Source organism: Jaculus jaculus, chromosome 17 (genome assembly GCF_020740685.1).
Source record: "Jaculus jaculus isolate mJacJac1 chromosome 17, mJacJac1.mat.Y.cur, whole genome shotgun sequence".
Taxonomy (NCBI): Eukaryota; Metazoa; Chordata; class Mammalia; order Rodentia; family Dipodidae; genus Jaculus; species Jaculus jaculus.
This window is the reverse complement of record NC_059118.1, coordinates 55,464,564-55,482,636: the sequence shown is the minus strand read 5'-3', so window position 1 is coordinate 55,482,636 and position 18,073 is coordinate 55,464,564.

Sequence of the window (18,073 nt, the reverse complement as noted above, 5' to 3'; positions counted from 1 at the left end):
CACCTTAACTTCATCTTCCCTTCACTTGTGTTATCAGTGAGCAGAAAAATACAGAAGGCTTCTTAGACTCTGGGGCATCTCCTTGAAGTGTACAGGGCACATATGGAGGCCAAAGATGCCGACTAAATGACAAGAATCACACAAATCCGTCGCATGCCCTCTGCGCACCCTTCAACCCCTTCCAGCGTCGCCCAAGCAGGGTGTGCGCTCAGTTTGGTGCAGGAACTGCTCCTCTGATCACAATGCCTATTGCACTTCGGCGTTTCACCTCAAGGTTCAGGTGGATCGATTCAGTTAGAAATAAATGTGTCTGTTCCCTCCTACTTATTGGTGGGGATTGAGGGAAGCTGTCATCCACTGGGGACACTGTGTCACACTTGGTTGTGTGTCCTGTGCAGGCTGCAGATGGTTTATGACAGCGACATCATTTATCTGGGTAGGACAATAAGCAGACTTTTGCTGCCCCCCTCCACAAAAATAAAGCACTTTGTTAAAGCGCTTGAATTTAAATCGCTAATCATAGTACTGCACAAAACACTGTTTAAAAGACAACCTTGACAACAGGAAGAAGTCAGTGCACAAAAGTGGTTTTTCTTTCCCTTGCTTTCTGTTGTTGTTGTGCTGTTTGCTTGTTTATTTATCTCTTTCCTTTTGGTTTAAGAGATAGGATCTCACATAGCCCAGGCTGGCTGGTAACTCGCTATGTAGTCAAGGTTGGACGTGAACTCGTGATCCTTCAACTGCCATGTCCAAAGTGTTGGGAATACAGGAGGGCCAGCTCTTCCTCTATTTATTGATTTACATACATGTTTGTTTATTTTAGTCTAATGAGGCAAGGTTTCTTACAAGTCAAGCTATATTCTAACTCACTGTGTAGCACAGATTGGCCTCAAGCATGATTTTCCTGCCTCAGTTTCCCAGATAATAGGATGATAGGCTCTTATTCACCTTAAAGTTTTACTCTTTTTTTTTCCAGTATGGGAAATGAAACCCAGTGCCTCAACGTGTTAGGCAAATGCTATGCCACAGAGCTATAGCCCGGGTCCTCTTTCTATTTATTTATTTATTTTAATGAGATAGGAACTTACTAAATTTCTCAGGTTGGCCTTGAACTGACTTCATAATTCAGGAGGACCTTGAACTTGTGATGTCCCTCAGTTTTCTGAGTAGTTGAGATTGCAAGCCTGAACCGCCAGCTAAACTCACTCCTGTTTCGCACATTCATGAAATGCCATTCTGCAAAGCGCATCTGTAGCTGCCTGCCAGCTCCATCTCTTCCCAGGTCACAGGACCCAGGCTCTTGTAGCTGCCACACCGGCCTCCTTTCTGCTAACATAGCAGGTGGAAATGACTGTGGATGGTGTTTAAGCAGAACTGCCAGTGTAACTACTGGATGGCATCTAGATGAGGGCAGTGTTCCTTCTATCCCCCACCCTCTGCCTCCTTCCTCATGGTTAAATGCAGATGAGTGGTTAGGCCCCTGCTGAATCATGAGCAGAAGCACGGAGGGGAAGGGGCAAGGAGGCTGGAACAAACACATAGAAGAAGGCTGGTCCTTCATTTATATATAAAAAAATATCTATTTATTTGCAGAGAGAGAGAACACACCAGGGCTTCTTGCCACTCTAAACAAATTTCAAACACACGTGCCACTTTGTACATCTGACTTTACTGAGGAATCAAACCCAGGCCATTAGACTTTGTAAGCAAATGCCTTTAACCACCCCACAGAGGCATATCTCTAGCCCCTGGTCCCTCACTTTTACAGCCCTACAATTCCTGGCCCCAGAGTTCATTCCATGAGACAGACATAAATATCCATTTACTCAAGTCATGCTACTCAGGATTTTTTGTTTCTCTGACGGACTCTCTTCCCAAGTGCTGACAGGGAATTCAGCGCCACGCACCTAGCCCCTGCCTTCAGGGAACTTGCATTCCATTCCTCACTGGAGAGAGAAAACCCAGCAGTGTGTGTAGGCTGGTGAGAAATGCAAGCTATGGGGGAATGACACGGAACAAGGGCCTCACTGACCAGGGGACGTCTGAGCTGGAAGTGGGCATGTGAGTCCCGGGATGAGTGTGTGCTGAAGAACGTTCCAGGCTAGGACAATTCCCTCGGCTGGGAACATGTGCGCATGGTGTTCCAGGAGGCACACAGGAGCGGTCGCTGTCAAGAGCAGAGACTTGACCAGGAGCCAGATCCCTCGGGGGCTCTTTTGTTGTTCTTTCTCGTTTGTTGTGTTTTGCTTCTTGATCCTCCCACCTCAGCCTCCCCAGTGCTCAGATGACAGTTTGCACCATCTCTCCTATCTTCAAGTAGGGACTTTTCAGCCATGGCAAACACTGGTTTTACTGTAAAGGAGCTAGGCAGAGACACAAACTCTCAGTTCATCCTTCGGATGACTCACTCTGGCTACTGAATAGTAGGGGCAAAGGAACTGGTCAGAGACTAATGGAATGATGCAAGTGGAATAAGTATGTTGGTGATCTGTACCAACAGAGCAGAGAAGGAGGCAGGAAGAAACAGAAAGCTCTGGGGAACATCTGGAAGGCAGAGCTCCCCAAGTTTTCTGGGGTTGGGGAATAGGGGGTAAAAGAGGAAGAATTCCATTACTATTAATATCATTGAGGCTGTTTAAGGTAACGCGGCACATGAACGTAGAACCATACCTCAAGTGAGGATGGGCTCCATTCAAGCACACCATCTCCCACCATGGCCTCCTGTTCACCTGGAAGATCTCTAAGCTGCGAAGTGGAGATTCCATGGGTTGCAAGAGTCCAAGGCCACCTACCTGGTCCACATGTAAAACAGCATCAGGCCAGACTGCTGTGTCACTTGAACAGATTATTGAGTCAGCACCATGACCTCATGGCTTACATAACCCTTCCCTTTCATGTGAAATTCAGGACCAAAACCACATGCTTGGACATGAATAAACACTGACCTCAGCAGCAGGCTGTACCAATCTGGCTTTAGCAATGACCAGGGATTGCCTCAAATCTGAGGGAATGGTTTTTTTCTCATTGGCAGAGGCTGTGAATTCATTGCCACAGATGACGTGAAGAGGTCAAGGTAGCAATGCTGTAAACCCCAAGAAATAGTGTCTTTCAGCGCTAACATGCTCTTTATTATACCCTGACCCTCAGGAGAATTAAATTTGATGTTAAAAGATTTTGAACAGCTGGGCATGGTGGCGCATGACTTTAATCCCAGCACTCGGGAGGCAGAGGTAGGAGGATTGTTATGAGTTCAAGGCCACCCTGAAGCTCCATAGTGAATTCCAGGTCAACCTGGGCTAGAGTGAGACCCTGCCTCAACACACACACACACACACACACACACACACACACACACACACCCCAAAAACAAAAACAAAAACAAACAAACAAAAAAAAAACAAGATTTTGAACAAATGGAAAAGTCTGATTCTTATTCTACCTGGAATTTTCTGGTAGAAGTGGTAATTTTTTTTTTCTTGTTTATTTGTTTGTTTTGTTTTGTTTTTCAATGTAGGGTCTGGCTCTGGCCCAGGCTGACCTGGAATTCACTATGTAGTCTCAAGGTGGACTCGAATTCATGGCAATCCTCTGACTTCTGCCTCCCGAGTGTTGGGATTAAAGGTGTGCACCCCCACACCTGGTAAGAGTGTTTTTTCAGCATGGCACAGTGATAAATCAAGTATACTTGTGGGAGTGAGCATTTGAGTTGAGAAGGTTGTTTTGGGGACAATAAATTGTGATGTCAGTTATCCTTCACTGTCTTTGCATGAGAGTCCTTAGCTGGGTATTGGTGTGCATACAAAGGCACACACACACACATACACAAACACACACATACATGGTCACTAAATAATCAGCTAACCAGGACCTTAAGGCATTGTTTTAACACTTCAAAAATATTACCATGAAGTTTCACTGAAATTTTCTGACATAAAATATTTTTACTAAGAACTAAGGTCCCTTTCCTGATCTTCAAATTTCTACTAATCAAAATTGAAACAAAAAAAGTGTTTATGAGCCGATCTCTCCTTGTCTCTACTCTTCCAAAGTAAAGGACTCCCAGATTTTCAGCTGCAAAGCCTCAGCGATCCCAGAGGTCCAACTCTTAAGAACACCAATTTCCGGCTGAGGGCTCCTCTGCAAAGACACTGAAGGATAACTGACATCCCAATTTATTGCCCCAAAAACAACCTTCTCAACTTAACACAAAACCATAATTACGGGTAAGAAAGACACTCCTTGTTAACTGGCTGTGAAAGAGTGATTTACAATGCGTCCTCTCTCCCAGTAGAAGGCTTTTGGCAGTCACAAGTACAGGTTTTGTGTATTCAGAGGCAAAGCTCCAGGAGCAGAAGAGAGAAAACGGGACATTCTGCATGGGGAGTGTGCCTCTTCCCACTACATTGACTCCATAAGGTCCCAGCACTAAGCGCCCTTGGAAAATTCCCCATTAGGGAAACAAACTTGCCCATGACAATGACAAAAACCCAGCACTTCCCTTTCTGTTCTTTCTTTCTTCCTTTTTCTTTTCTTTTCTTTCTTTCTTAAATAAGTCGGCATCCATTGAAATCTCCTGGCCTCTATTTATGGCTTACAGGAAGACCATACATACATCACGGAGGAAAATGCTAATATAATTTAAAGTTACAGAAGAACATGGATCTGACCTGGCAGAGATAAGTGATTTAAAATAGTATTAAATTCTTGTTTCTGGGGGAGCTGTCAAACACTAAAGCTAAAACAATACTCCAAGATAAGCAGGCATCTAATAGCACACTTTCCTGATACCACCAGGAAGAGAGGCTGGATAGAGATTGTTGGAGGCTTTGGGAAGTCCAGAGGAAAGAGTCAGAGCCCAGGGACCACAGCCACATAGGAACTACCTAGAAAGAAGCTGGTGCCAATGGGGACACTGCTTTCCTGAGCCAGCATATCTCTAGCAGGAACATGGGGGGCGGGGGGACTACTGAGCTTGCTTCCCAAGCCTGGGCAGCTACTGGCGGGTGGTCTTAGCTTCTCCCATGAAAGCAGGGGCTTTCAGTGCAGAGACACAGAAATCAACTTCTGCCAGGACGGACATGGTCCCTAAATGAAGTTCACCTGTGCAAGTCCCTTCTATGGGACTGGAAACTCCATTACTACAGGGCTACTGGGAAACGGCCCATGATGAGAGAGAATTGAGCTGGGTCGCAGCTCTCTTTCTTCTTTCTCGCCTTCCTTCCTTGCTATCCTTTTTTTTTGGCCTGTGTGTGTGTTGGCATGGTGTGGGCAGACTCCCACCTATGGTGGGCAGAGCAGAATACCAGGTTTTTGATTCTACCCCTATTCTTCCCACACTTTTTTAAAGGTTTTTTTTTTTTGTTTGTTTGTTTTTGTTTTATTTGAGAGTGACAGACAGAGAGAGAAAGAGGCAGAGAGAGATAGAGAGAGAGAGGGAATGGGCGCACCAGGGCCTCCAGCCATTGCAGACGAACTCCAGATGCGCCCCCTTGTGCATCTGGCTAACGTGGGTCCTGGGGAATCAATCCTCGAACCGGGGTCCTTAGGCTTCACAGGCAAGCGCTTACCCGCTAAACCATCTCTCCAGCCCAAAAAAGTGGTTTTAAAAGCAGCATGACTGGGCTGGAGAGGTGGCTTAGCGGTTAAACGCTTGCCTGTGAAGCCTAAGGACCCCGGTTCGAGGCTCGGTTCCCCAGGTCCCACGTTAGCCAGATGCACAAGGGGGCGCATGCGTCTGGAGTTCGTTTGCAGAGGCTGGAAGCCCTGGCGCGCCCATTCTCTCTCTCTCCCTCTATCTGTCCTTCTCTCTGTGTCTGTCACTCTCAAATAAATAAATAAACTTTAAAAAAATATATTAAAAAAATTTTTTTAAAAAGCAGCATGACTGTTTCAGGCTGCACATCCCATGCAGATGAAATTGTCTACCAGCAGTCCCTGGCATGGGTACGTCATCCTCCTGGACTCTAGCTCCACAACCGGGTCAGTGGGGAGAAGACAAAAGAAGGGAATCCTCTAGCACAGATACCTGCAGACACCTGTTGTCACCCATGTTCAGCTGTCCTTTTACCTCGCAGACTCCAGCAGGACAGACCCGCTTCTCAGGCCCTCCTTGATTACTCGGCCCCACAGAGCAGATTTGCAGAGGGCAGGCGAGTCAGAGGTCGTGGCTGCTGGACGGGAACCCTCTGTTCTGGTCGGGATAGGAAGCCGGTGTGCCAAGCCTGAGCAAAGTCCTCCTGCAATTGGCTCTGGAGAGCAGCCTGGCCGCCACTCTGGTTTTTGAGCCAGATTCTCTTTATTGGTTCTGGAGCTTGTGCAGCTCCAGTGATTCTTGGGTCTCTGCTCCCCCGCAAGAGTGGGGTTACAGGTGCACATGACCATGCCCACACTGATTACAAGGGAGCCGGAGATTTGAACTCGGGGCGTCTCGGGTCCCCTCAGCCTTCACGCTTGCACAGGAAGTGCACTTAACTGCTGATCCTTCTCTCCAGCCCGGCTCGTAGTTTCTTATACTGACGTCTCGTGAGGAGACATGAATGTGCACACCCACAGAGTGGGGAAAGTACGGGATTCACATCGAAATGAAATCCGGGGTTCAAGCAGTCTCTCTTAGTAACTCAGGCTCTGAGTCTTCTGTGTTCAAGGGGTTGGAATAATTACAGTAGTGACCTTCTGTGGATATGACCCATGCTGATTTACCAAAGTGCCGGGAACTAAACTGCTACTGTATTGATGCTTAACACGAGAGACCCCTCCTAGCCGCAAACTTAGAGTTAATCCCACTAAACCCAGACACATGACTTTCTGGGGGTCAACAAGGCTAGAAAGCAATTGGCTATGCTGGCTGTGCTGAGGTTAAACATGAGAAGAAAATTAACTAGCTAAGGAAAGAACTAGCTGGCTGTGTCAAGCAAACTTAATGAAGCCAGGTGTGGTGGCGCAAGGCTGCAATCCTAACAGTCAGGGGGCTGAGTGTGAGAGGCCTGACATGCAGGAGGGGACTGAGTTCTAGGCTAGCTTGAGCTCCATCCAAAAACAGGAAAGAGAAGAAAGGAGGAAGAGAAAAGGAAGAAGACAACTGGTCAGTCACACCATCAGTCACAGGCCTGTCCCACAGGGAGCAGGATGCCAGTAACCTTGGAATCTCAGGGGTACCATCCAGAAAAGACAAGGGCCATGGGGATGTGAAGCTGCTCGTTACCTTGTCACGAGTCAGGAAGCAGAGGCAGACAGGAAGTGGAGCTGAGTTACGTGGCCTCCAAGACCTGCTCCTAGTGACCCATTTCCTCCAGTGAGATTCAAACCCCAAAAAGAGGCACCAGAAGCTGGGGACCAAGTGTTCAAACACACGAGTCTGGAGGAACATATTATTATTCAAACAATAATAAGCCACCCTGACTCCAGATTGGCTCTTATCCCCATTTCTAACCAGTTTTAAGTTGAAAAGAACCCAAGGGTGGAAAGGAACTGAATGAGGTCTGAAATGGATAGAGGAAGGAAGGAAGGAAGGAAGGGAGGCAGGAAGGAAGGGAGGAAAGAAGGGAGGAAAGAAGGAAGGAAGTTTTGGAAAATCAATGGAGCGCAGGATGACGGGAAGCCAGGCTTGCTGGAAAGAAAACTGGCAACAGACATGAAAGACTTCTTAGCTAGTTTCAAAAGATAAGCCAAGCATATCATATTCTATGGACTATTTCCTTGTGATTGAAGAATGGATGTGAAACTCATTTCCTGTCCAGATGCTAGAGGGAGGCTCTGTGAGCTGACACCCCTTTTCAGGATGTGGGGAGACCCGGGAACATGGTTTCCTCATCACCATAGCTGTCGCTAAGCCTCTCAGGGTCCTGGGTGCTGCTCAGGCTCAGTGACTAGAGACTAGGCTTTCCACACCCTGATTACACACCTTATTCCATTAGCTGCAATAGCTCTCAGTCTCCCCACCTGGGGAAACAAGTCCACCTTAACATCCACCAACTGGAGGCCTGAGCTGGCCGTCACGCCATCAGAGATGTAAGTGGCACCTGCAAGTTGTCAGCAGTGATTTCCCTCTGGCCTGTGGCCTACACGGGGACTAGCGTGGGAAGTGAGGACAATGTGGGATAATGGAACCCGGAGTCACCGGCTGCGTGGGCACACAGAAGACAACCCTGAAACTTTCAGAGTACTAATGAATCCAAGACAGACAAAGTCAATGTGAAAAGACACAGCCTTCCCTTCCAGTAGACCATAAGGCATGCTCAGCCATTTGTGACATTTGCAGACCTTCCCCATTCCGTAAAACAGAAAGGAAGCAGCCGGGGACTTGTGCAGGACAAAGGAATCCCATGGGCCCAGCAGCCAGCCGTTTGTTAGCTATGAAGAAAACACCAACTCGAATTTCCCCTTTCCTGCTGCGGGACACGCACAGCTGATGCAGGCCATTCCATCACCCACGGCCCACACTCATCACAGAGCGGAAAAGGCGAGTCTGAAAGTCAAAAGAGGAAGGTAAAGAGGAAATTGCAAGGTCAAAGTGACCGCCTGGGGAAGTCTGATTACTCAACATGTTTAAAGCATTATTAGAGGTGTCTGGAGGTGGTAAGCTCAGAATGGGGGGTGGGGAGGGCTGGTGGTGAGGGAGGGAGTCCAAAGAGCTGCAGAAAAAAATAAAAAGAAGGGGCTATAAACTTAAGAATCCCTCCTGGGGTTTTACTGAACTGCCTGCAAAAGAAAGAGGACAGACCCAGCCAGCCAGCCAGAGAACGGGAGTGTGGAGTAGAGGTTAATTGTGGCCGTCAGAGATGAGTGGTTACATGAGGGGATTCATTTAAAATTAACGAGGCATTGGTTGCATTTTATAAGTCTTCCTAGGTAGCAAGATCATAAGCCAAAGGGGCAGAAATGGAATGGCTGTTCAGAAACTTTTCCTGACCAACCCTTGAGTCAAATAGGCATGCACTAGGTCAGTCTCACAGTCAGAACAGCACAAAGGTGTGTGGGTGTCGTGAACCCGGGGCCGTAGCAGAGGATGCTGCCTTGCATGCGTTGGGGCCAGGCTGCAGTTATATGGTAGTCCCGGGGACAAGCGAGGCCATGATGCCCTGAGAATATGCAAGTTTGTCACTTGAAATTGAACCATGTGCTTTGCCCTGAGATCACTATAAAAGAGAGATCCCTGTAACTACAAGGAGGTGCTTGTTTTTGTCAAAGATGGACTGCTTGTACGGTGGTGGTTCCCGAAAATTATATCACCTAGTGACGTCATAGTCATCTGCTGACAAGCAGTACTGGAACCATCTTAACCTGCGTAAGCCCACGCTGCAGTGTTCACGCAATGGTGACACGTAACAGGACATTCTCACAATGTTGGCTCCAGCCTTAAGCAGCTCATGACTGTCCTGTCTGAGCCTCATTTCACTATCAACATCCTTGGAGTTAGAAACAGTAGGCATGACTCACACAGGCACTGCCAATAAGTGCTTAGCACAAATACTTCTAGAAAGGCACAGATGGTTCTAGAATCTGACTTGGGAAAGAGGAAGGGGTGGGCTATCTCTATCAGGGTGATCTTGAATCAAATACTGGGGTGACTTGCCTCTTCTGGGAAGGCTCTCCCCTTGCTTTTCTCCCTCATGCCTCAGGCATAGAGTATCATTTCCTCCTTACATATCCCTGATCATCACGTTTGCTTGATTTTTGTTAGTTTGATTCAAGAGTGAGAATTTTGTCTCATCTACCACATGGCATTAGGGAAGCTCTATAGAAATTGTACCAGGGCAGGAGAGAAGGCTTAGCAGTTAAGGCTTCTCAACAAACCTACCTTGTGGGGGAAAAAAAAAAAAAAAAAAAAAAAAGAAGTGATAAAAGAGGATACTGACACAAATGAACCAGCTCTTCCTTTTCTTCTCCAAAGAAAAGAATGTGTGGGGTAGTGCCTACTGTACCGTAGGAAGTGGAGAGAAGGAGCTCTTCCGACGAGACACCGGGACGCACAGCAGTGAACCACAGGCTCAGCCGGGCCCAGTTCTAAGCCACGCTCTGGCTGACTCCTTCGTCCAGGCAGGAAGACACACACACACTAGGACCTCTGTGGTCAAAACCCTTCTTCACTACTGATCTGCCCGCCTGTGCTGGTGTGATTCAGGGGTCCCCATAAACTTAGGTGTCCTGAAGGCTAGATTCCCAGCTGATGGAGATTTGGGAATTAACACCTCCTGGAGGCAGTGTATTGTTGGGGGCGGGCTTAGGGGTGTTATAGCCAGTTTCCCCATGCCAGTATTTGGCACACTGTCCTGTTGCTATACCATATGTTGGACAGGGGGTGATGTCCACCCTCTACTCATGCCATCATTCTCCCCTGCCATCATGGAGCTTCCCCCTTGAGCCTGTAAACCAGAATAAACCTCTTTTTTTTATCTCATAAGCTGCTTTTTGGTTGGGTGATTCCTATCAGCAATGCGAACCTAACTGCAATACCACCCCACACTGTTGTTATTATGTCTTCTTCCTCCGCCTCTTCCATTTTTTCTTGTCTTTCTCTTCCTCTTCTTCCTTCTCCTTTTCCTCCTCTCCTTCCCCATCTGTCTTCTCTTCTTCCTTCCTCTCCACTTTTTCCTTGTCTTCTTCCCCACCCTTCTCTCCTTCTCCTGATCACCCCTCACACACACGCCCACACCCACATCCACTAAATCCTTCTTCTTTCTACATCTTAATCCGGTTAGGTTCAAAGTAAGTCTTTGACACCATGTGACCCAAGGCATGATGTGTACTGGGAAAGACAAACATTTCAGGGTTGTCATTCTGAGTAAAGCTGGCCAAACAATGACACTTCAGTAGAGAAGGCTACATAAGAAAGAGGCTTTGTCTTTTATCTATAAGATGTGGGTGCCATGTAGGGTCAGTGGGGGAGTCACGGGGCTGTGTCTCAGATGCATGACTCTTCCAGGACTGGAGGCTATTGTAATAGGTTGACAAGGGCAGAGGAGAGCCTGAGTCAGGCAGGCCACCCAGCAAGAGGAGGAGAGATGGGATGTGTGTATCCAGAGCTGTGCAGGGGCTGTGAGGACAAAGATGACCAGAAACATCACTCCCTTCAGGACCTGGGATGGGATCAGTGTGTGATTTGCCTGTAGATCTAAGTGCCATAACTCAGGTGGTCTTGGTTTACCTTGGAGACCAAACTGACCTTGTAGGTCAAGATGGCATGTCTATTGTTCTAAGAAAATGAATGTCCTCCTTGTCAACTACAGACAAGTGGGTGGGAATGGCTGGGGGGGGGAATGGACCCAGGTGAGGGTTCTAGAGAGTCACTGATGGAGCAGCAGGAAGTAAATGAGTAAGGCAGGACCTAGGGGCAAATTCAAGGCCTTGAGAGAAACCACCATGGGGCTAAAAGAAAACCAAGTGAGCACCTGACCTGGAAAATTCCATGATAGAGGGAGAGATAAGCGGATCCAAGGGGAGCAGAGGGTCTTACCAGGATGGATGTGTCCTGCAATTCAGCCTCACGGGGCACTGGACACTTCATGTCTCTGTGCCAGGGACTTTCACAGTGACTACAGTCCTAACAGGGCAACAAACATGACCTTTCTAAGCTGGTGAAGTGAGACACCATGGCTACCTTGGGTTTCATCTGCGTGACTGATTTATGTTCTTTGGACCCACCCTACTAATTCCCATTGGTCCTGGTTTTCTTTGCCTGTGTAATAAGAGCGAGAACAATTAACCTGAACCCAGAGAAATATCTGCAAGTGGGTGGCCCAGCAGTTTAGCTTCTTTTGTTCACCCTGACCTCAGATCAGCAAAACAGTCCCTGCCAGAGTTACGGTCCCAACATTCAAACTTCCTGCTTTAGTCGGATCTGGAATATCATAGCAGGCCCTTGTGTTAGAAGTGTGATGCCCCAGGATGACATTTTTGGAGGTGGGCCCAAGCGAAGGTTTTAGGTCATCGAAGACGTGCCCTTGAAGGTGACTCTATGACCCTTTATCTCTTCTTCCTCTCTTTCTCTTCCTGGCCATGAGATGACCAGTTTTGTTCTGTCACCCATTCCTGCCCTGACGTCACAGGCACAAAGGCAACAGGGCCAACCAATCATGGACTGGAGCCAGCAAAAACCATAAGTTAAAAATACACCTTTTCTCTTTATAAGTTGATGGTGACAGGAAGCTGACTAACACACTGCCACAGAAAGTTAAACTCAGCAGCTAAGAGCTCAGCTTTCATTCAATTCAGGGTGTTAAAATCCCTCCCTCAACCCAGTTCTCAGGGCTTTATTATATATGATCAAGTGAGTTTGAATGAAACTGTCTCCAAGTCCTCATTTTTATTTCATACTGACAATATTATTTTTATCAAGCTCATATTTCAAGAAGCTTTATTCTACTCTGACTTCCCAGAACCAGGGGAAATTATCTTGTTCCTTCCCTTGAGTTTGAAAGAAAACCTTTCCATAACTAATGTTTATCAGTGGCACAATTTCTTTTGCAAAAAAAAAAAAAAAAAAAAACCTGAAACCTTCTTGACATAGAAAGAAAAAAGAATATCAGGGGTGGAATGAATGTAAAACATGGGGAAAGCTTAAAAGGCAAGGGTATGTTTCCAGCAGTTCTCCCCTCTGAAGTCCTTCCGGGAACACTGATGTGGAGACCAGAGACCTGGATGGACTGCTGCTGGGCCAGGCTTTAACCCCATCCCTTCTGGTTCATGTGAAGATCTCGGAGAAAAGACAGCCATAGTCTGAGCTTGAGGAAATGGGGCATCCAGGGATTCCAGAATGTTCAGCTAACAGGCTGTGCGCATATGTGGAGGGAAGATGGGGACACAGAGAGGTGGGGATTTCAAAGGACAGGCTCACGCAATTACAGGGGCTGGGTAAATTGGCAAGCTGCAAGCTCAGGCAGGACTTGATGCAGTCTTGAGGCACCATTTCTTCTTCTCCAGGAAGCTGCACATGGGCTCTAAATTCCTTCATTGAGTGGATGAAGGCCGCCCACCTACTCAAGGGGAATTGCCTTGACTCAGAGTCAACTGACTATGGACATTAACCACATCTGCCAAACACCTTGCCTTGTTGTAGTTTAAATGTGAAATGCCGGCTGGGTGGTTAAAGGCACTTACTTGCAAAGTCTGATGGTCTGGGTTCAATTCCCCAGTGTCCACATAAAGCCAGACTCACAAAGTGGCACACGTGTTTGGAGTTCGTTTGTAGTCCCTGGTGCTCTCTCATTCTCTCTCTCTATGTATAGATAATAGATATATATATATATATATATATAGAGAGAGAGAGAGAGAGAGAGAGAGAGAGAATGTGAAATGTTCCCCATAAGCTTAGGTATCTGAACACCTGATCCTCAGCTGGTGCTGTTTTGGAAAGGCACCAACCTTCTCAGAGAAGGCAGAGCCTCAGTGAAGAAAGCGGGTCATGGGGAGGGCCTTGAGGTTTCATAGCTTGGCCCTGACCCTATGCACTCTGCTTCCTGACTGGAGATGCAATGCGACCAGCCACCTCTTGCTCTTACTGCCACACTTCTATCCCTCACCCCCGCAGGCCAACCGTGGTGGGTCCTATTCCCTCAGACCATAAGCCTGCCTTACTCAAGCTGCTTGTTCTAGGTACTTTGTCATGGCAGTGAGTAGGTAAAGAAAGTAGGGTCGCTCAGGAGATTCAAGGCAGCTGCTAGTCACAACCCCATTGAGGGCCTCTAGAAAATCTCTCGGCCCTGTTGTGACTGCAGCCACAACCTCCATCTGGCTCTGAAATGTAATCCAGCAAGGGTTCCTAGAAAGAGGAAGCAGGACAGAAAGGGGGAGACACAAAGGGGAATTTGGGGGCAGCTCCTAGGGGCAGCAACTGGGATGAAACATCGAAAATGTTCTCGGTCCTTATGCCAAAATCCTGTCTGTAAAACATGTACTTCCAAGTCACTGGTGAACCCACACTGGAGTGACCCCTACTTCCTTTACCAGCCCAGCAGTAGCATGAGGTGGCTGGTCACATTGCAACCCGTCAGGAAGCAGAGGGGAACTTCCATAATGATCCTAAGAGGAGAAGAAAATGCTATAATCCAAGAAACCACAGCTTCTGTTCATTGAGAATCTCCCAACATTTCATGAGGCCTTCTTAATAGCATTTAAGAGGTAACAGTTCTAACTCCCCTACAGGTGGAAAAACAAGGCTTCAAGAGATCAAGTAGCTGGTCCAGCACCATCACACAGTGCAGAGAACGAGAACTTAAATGTAGTTCTGTTCAATCAAAAATCCATGCTGTTCATATAACATTATGGAAAAAAACGGCTGTGCTGACCAGAAATAAAGTTAGGGATTTGGAGTGCCTGACTTCATGTCATCTGGTAAGGGGTGCCCAGTGTTTAAAACCAGACCTTTTAACCAGATTGCAAAAGTAGTTTTCATTATTAATAGTTCACCTCATAACCAAACCCAGGCCACTATCGGCACAGTTAGTTTTCCAGAAGATCTATGAATCTTGGGTTGTGTTTTGTCCTTGCCATCTAGCTCTGCAAGTCCAGTACTGGGTTTATAACAGGATGCAAGCTCTGGTTGATTCTCTAATGCACATAGCTATATTAACAAGGCAGTACATAAATACAAATTTATCAGCTAGCATGGTTGCTACATCGCTCGAAATGGCATTCTCCTTGCCCCCAAAGCAATAATACTTTGATTGCAAACTATTTCCCTTACCAAATATACTCCTTCCCACAGAGAACTGCTACCATGGAAATCTATGCAATAGATTCATTTTTGTGGCATTGCATATCAAATTTGACAACATGATTTTGACATTTGGTAAAAGTATATCTTTGTAAGAGGACTTGCTTAATAGCATTTTCTTAAATACTCATGCACAACATACTTCATGCCTACATCAAAAAAGAGGGTGAGGACTTTGTCATGTTTTTTGGCTTTGCTGTTTGTAATTTAAACACCTGAAGGAGTTTTTGAAAAATTAAAAGGCACCTGAAATCAGGTTGCGATTTTTTTGAAAAATGATTTTCAACTCCATATGGTACGCATAATTTTCAATTCAGTCATGACGTCCAAGCCTCATAATACCACTAACCTTGTCCATTCCACGTACCGCCCGATGCCAAAATCCTTTGGAAGGATCACTTTGAATTGGATTCACGAGAAAAAAAATTGAAGTTACTTCACTCCAAGAAACTAGAACCACATTATAATAAAATAATGCCAAATTATGCTTGGAACTAGGATATGCTTGGTTCCGATTTCTTGTGACAAAATAGTTCCAGATTACAACTATACAACGTAGGACAAATCCTTTTTATGCTTAGGTATTACAAACATCTCTAGCATTGTGTTATTTGTGAAAGAGAGAAGGAAGGAGGGAGGGAGAAAAGAGAAGAAACGGCAGAAAGAGAGACCCTAACTTTACTTTAGACCCTCACCATATTACTATTCCTTATAGAGTACGATTGTGTATAAAATGGTTTTATATTTGATCCAGGCACTGTTTTATAGTGAATTTCTTTTAAGTATTTGTTAAACTCAAGGTTAATAGCTTACAATTGACCAAAGAATCTGCTATTTTACTCTCTACTCAAATGACAAGTGCTTTGGGGCTACTTCTGTTGTACTGTCATCAATGGAGAAAGGCGCCTAAGAGAGATCAGCTTTTTCTAGCATGTTCACGAGCTAGCAGCACCTCAGCAAACACAATACAACACTGATTCAAATGCCTATCCCTCACGGAAGGAATTGATATGTTCAGCTACCAGATCCTCATTTGTTCTCCAGCATTCTTTGTCATTTTGAACTCAAACAAAAGAATAAATAAAAGCCAAGAGACCCAGCACTAGGGAGGTTGAGATAGGAGGATCTCTGACTTTGAGGCCACCCTGAGACTATATAGTGAATTCCAGGTCAGCCTGGGCTAGAGTGAGACCCTACCTCATAAAAAAAAAAAGAACTAGAGAGATGGCTTAGTGGTTAAGGCACATGCCTGAGAAGCCTAAAGACCCAGGTTCAATTCTCTCCAGGTCCCACATAAGCCAGATGCACAAGATGGCACATGTGTCTGGAGTTCGTTTGCATGGCTAAAGGCCCTGACATGCCCCTCTTCTATCTTTCTCTTCTCTCTTAATCTCTCTCTCTCTTACTCTTTCTCTCCCTCTCTCTCTGTCTCAAATAAAAATAAATTTAAAAAAAAAAAGTGAAGAGAATGGCAGAGAAGCTCCTGTTTGGAGAATATGAAGGAGAACTCTGGTTTATCACACACCTTCCCACCTTTTGTTTCTTTGATCCATCCATTCATTCTTGAGAAATTTCAAAATAAGTTGCAGACTTAACCTTTGTATTCTCTACTTTCCTCATCACTGTGACCAAATACCTGATCAGGCAACTTAAGAGAAGAAGGATTTGTTTTGCCTCACAGTCAGAGGAGATCCAGTCAGTCATGGTCAAGGATGCTTGGTGACAGATGGCTCTGACTAACTCACAGAGACAGAACAGGAAGTTGGTCCAGGCTATGAATCTCAGGACACACTCCCCAGTGACTCACTTCCTCCACCTTCTAAAAGTTCCACAACCTTCCAAAACACCACCACTAGCTGGGGATCAAGTGTTTAAGCACATGAGCTTATAAGAGCATTTCATATTCAAGCATAACTCCTAAATATATACATATGCATATCCCTAACTTAAATTTTAGATACCAAACATTGTTGATGATGGAATGACATGACCAAATTAGGAGTAAGGGCTGGAGAGATGGCTCAGTGGTTAAAGGTGCTTGTTAGCAAACCCTGGAAGCCTGGGCTCTATTCCCCAGTACCCACTTAAAGCCAGATGCACAAAGTGACGCATGGATATAGAGTTCATTTGTAGTGGCAAGAGGCCCTCATGTCTATTTCCCGTTTCCCTCTCTTCCTCTTCCTCTTTCTTTCTCACTCTCTCTCTCCTTACAAATAAATAAATAAAAATTTTAAAAATTAGGGGTGGGAGTAACCCCCCAGATGTCAATGGGATACATGAGAGAAGCCTGGTGGCTAGGGGCTGGAAGAGACGTTCACCAAAGGTCCAGAGACAAATGATAAGACCCCGGATCAAGGCAGGATCCAATCAAAACAAAAGCAGGAGACAAAGGGTATAACTGTACTTGATTGAATGGACATAGAGGACAGGAGAAATAGTAACTTCCAAATTTCTACCTTGAACAATAAACAGTAGGACAGTGTACTATTTAGGAAATGACATCAGGATGATGTAATGTATTGTGGGAGATGTAAGTAGAATTTTGGCTGTAATTTTGGGTGTATGTGTGCCACATCCAGATAAATTATCCAGTGAACAGTGGAATAGAGTTTCTGGTTGGAGAAATACACTCTGGTTGGAGTCTGTAAAATGCATGTGGTGTTGAGAGCTTTGCTCCAGAGAGGGAACATGTGGGCTCAAGATCAAAAACAGCTTGAAACAGCACAGAGATTAAAAGGGCACGTATGGAAGAGATGACCGTAAAAGAAGCTGAGAAGAAGCAGTTGGTGAGCAAAAAAGAGAACCAGGAAAGAATGAAATCAAAGAAGTAAGGGAAGGAGAAAATTTCAAGAGCCTATTGATTGTAAAGAATGCTGGAAAGTCAAGAAAGGGAATAGGAATGTGAAATTTGATATCTCAGGGGTTGACAATGACCTTGACAGCAAATAGTTTTCTTGGAGGTAGAGAAATGGGAGCCAAGTTTCAGTGGTTGAAGATGGACTGACAGATGAAGTCATTGATACACTACGTGAAGATCAATTACTGCAGAAATTTGGTCATGAGGGGTAAGATAAACATATTTAGAGGATGATGCAAGGTCATTGAAGGGTTTTCCATAAGAGTTGGACACTCTGACCACATATAAAGGAATGCCTACCTTATTAAATCAACATGAAAATCTATTGTCATGCACTGACAACTTGTATTGTGTGGGTGTATAATTACCCTGATTACACATGAACTTCTGTGAACAAGTGGACCATGGGCTGAACCCGTGGTGCCATGGGACATAAAACCCTGACTATGGGCTGGAGAGGTGGCTTAGCAGTTAAGCGCTTGCCTGTGAAGCCTAAGGACCCCGGT